The sequence below is a fragment of the Pollicipes pollicipes genome, unplaced genomic scaffold, assembly GCF_011947565.3.
Source record: "Pollicipes pollicipes isolate AB1234 unplaced genomic scaffold, Ppol_2.1 Scaffold_6138;HRSCAF=7277_pilon_pilon_pilon, whole genome shotgun sequence".
In the NCBI taxonomy this organism is placed as follows: domain Eukaryota; kingdom Metazoa; phylum Arthropoda; class Thecostraca; order Pollicipedomorpha; family Pollicipedidae; genus Pollicipes; species Pollicipes pollicipes.
The window spans coordinates 23536093-23539338 of record NW_023596818.1 but is presented as its reverse complement, the minus strand read 5'-3'; positions in this window follow the sequence as shown (position 1 = coordinate 23539338).

The following is a 3246-nucleotide window of genomic DNA, read 5'->3' as shown; positions in this document are numbered from 1 at the left end:
GTGCCCCCACGCGCACTGGCTGTGACCCTCCATCCGACGCTGGTCGACGCCCAGTGGTCTGCTGTCTCTTCTTGATGGTCTGAACCGCGATGGTCTCCAACCGAGGCAGTGTCAGATCCTGCTCCAAGCACAGAGCTCACGTAAGCGATTCGACGAAGAGCGCTCAAGAACTGATCCCTGGTCATTTCATCCCCCAGAGAATCGAGCCCACGTCTTCGACTAAGTTCAAGCAAGTTCGCAAGTTGTTGCCTGTTCTTGTCGTCACTTCTGAAACATAGTCCTTTCGGCGAGGATGTCTGCCTTCTGATCAAATAAACGGCTCAGAGTAGCAATAATAGCTTGCGCCATTGAAGGTTTTGGTTCTCCCCCCTTCGGCTTCAGACTCGCACCTCCCTCAGCGAGTATCTGAGAGGGTCACTCCTACATGAACAACCGTCTGGCCTGCTGACCAATGCAATGCAGGAGCAGGGCCTGGCGCCTCTGCTCCCCCCACTCCAATCCAGCATGTTCCCATGTCATACACTTCAAAGTCCGTCAGCTAAGCAGACCACGACACTAACGGTTTGCCAGGAACGGCGATAGAGACAGATGGCGGCCGAATCCCCCCCCCCCCCCTCCGTGGCAGCCGTGGAGCCAGCTGGTTTTTATCCTCGTTGCGATCTTATGTAGTGTTTCCTCGTTTGGCCTGACATTTGTTCATGCCTCAGCTAAATCCAACAGTTTGACGTAGCGTGATACTTTGGCCCAATGAATAGCAAGGCAACCACTGCATTACTTCACCGGACTCGTTAAGAGCAATGACTGGATTTTCATCGACAGCAACCCGTCCATTTTTTATTTCATTTCACATTCCCTGCTATCTGGCAATTCCGGTTTCCAAAAACGGCGCAGTCATGCCTCACTCACCTCATTCGCCTGGCCTTGCGTCTCATCATTTTTTCATGTTACCCAAGGTGAAATTCCGGCTGGAGGGGCGCCGTTTTGACGCGACTGAGGAAATTATAGAATAATTGCGGGAAGTTCTCAATACAGGTTCAGTTGAAGACTCTCATAAACCCATGGCATCGTGGGAAAGAGTACTGAAGCCGCTACACACAAGTTCCCAAGGGAACTGTTTTGAAGACGGATGATGGCGACTGGGAGATGGGGATAATTTTGCCTTGCGAGGTCAATTCCTGGAATGATTTGGTTGCACCTCGTATTGCACTGCATGTAAAACATCAAGTTACCGACTAAAGCATCAGAGCTTGAAAGCATTCTTGTCTGTGTACATTTGCCCGTGAGCTTCCAAGGCATATTTCCTTACGGGTGCTTGACCAGGCGTGGGCGAACAATCACCTGCACGTGAACCATTCTTTTTCATAGTGGAGCCCCGATCAGCGGCCGCGGTTCGGCGCAGGCTTGTATGATCAGGCGATAAGCAGCCCGCGGTCCGGTGAGGACCGTTGCCCTGCTGTTGTCTGATACGAGGGTGGCGTCGGGTGTGATATGTCCGGAAAAGGATGTGCTGTTGGATTAACAGATAACCGGACAAAATGGCGAATGACGAAAAACCCACACGTTGCAGACGTAGATACCGGGTAAATTGACATAAGCGGCGAGTTATCAGTCGCATGACAAAAGGCATCCAACCGGCCACTCGCGCGCATGTTTAAAGGTCAAACAAGGTCACTGACCTTAACCGAGAGTGTGACATTTCTCTTAGAACAGCTGCCTAAGTTCTAGGGGCCCTTTGGAGACCAATCCGGAATTTTACCTTACTGGACCTTACTTGACCCGAAGGTCATGATTTAGGATCCTCAAACTTTGACCTTACATAGTTCACGTACAGGTCAACACATTCTGTGAATTTGGTGTATCTAGCTCTCTTAGTTCCCGAGATCTCAGGGGAAGGAGGGGTCAAATTGACCCGCCCACCCGATCGAAGGGTATCCAACCGGCCACCCGGGCGCGTGTTAATGAACTGCAGACCGGTACCTTTTCAATTTTGGAACGTGACAAAGTTTCTAGTAGTCTTCCGTGGAAAAATATAATATCAACATGTGCCCTCCTACCTTTTGAGTTATTTGTGAGTACTGTATCGAACAGCTACGAAGACTAAACGAAAAGCGCAACTCGAACAAACGGATTCTGGTTATCGCACGGCAACGGCCGATATATAGCCAATTGACATCGTCGAATCTCAACGCACATCTAAACCAACAAGCGATCGGCTCTACGACGGTGAATGCATCGCCTTCAGTACCGATAGGCCATTCTTCATGCTGCCTTGCATGACCGGCCCCTCTTAACCGACCGGCTCACCCTTCATTAGATCGGTCACCTTTCCACCAGCATTCAGACTACCAGCTCTAGTGAGCCGGAGCACAAACCGGTCATCGGTCGCTCCTTGCATGTCCGGTCGCCGGTACCTAAGATAGACTCAGTGCTTCATGCTCTCCGGGAGCAAAAGCTTGACATTATGCGTGCGTCACTGAGACGTGGCCATCAGACCTTATCACGGACAGCATACTGGCCTTTCCCGGTGATAGATTGCTGCGTCAAGAATGTTCCGGTGCAACCCGAGTCGTAAGTGTTGCCATCCTGCGCCCGATAACCTAGCCGTGAGCGTCCGTCCAGTTACAAGCACAGGAGATGCCTGTTACTCACTCCGCTGACCGATCTCGGGCGGCGACCATCGTTCTGTTAATGCGGGCGTTTTCTACCGTCCGCCGTCTCGGCCTGTGTCGAACGATCTGGACAACCCTTACAACCAACCACATTTTGCCGTGAGCCTAGGCAAGCCAACCTTCTGCCTGTGTGACATAAATATTGACCTTACACGTGCGGACGGCTTTGGTGTGCGTCGTTATATGTCTGTTTTTAATGGCCTCAGTCAATAAATGAACCGACTGTTAGAATGCAAATTTAGCGAATCGAGACTCTGCGAAGGGAGGTGGGGATGTCACTGAGAACCTGTCGGTAGGAAATGTCAACGATTTTAACGGACACTTCGCTTCCGTTGACTTATGCATCACTGCCGAAGTGGCTGCGGTCAGCCTCGGCGGTCCTCCTGTTCCACCAAGGCCGCCGTGTGTGGCCATTGCCAGTCTAAGACAGACAGTAGTCTCATGGCGACTTTGCCCGAACCATCGAGGGCTTTGAGCGAACTGTCATTATCCCGGGCGGCGGGACTTAACGGCGTGTCACTACATGCCTTACGTAAATGTTTCCCTTTATGGGACCACATTTCTTCATCTCATCAAT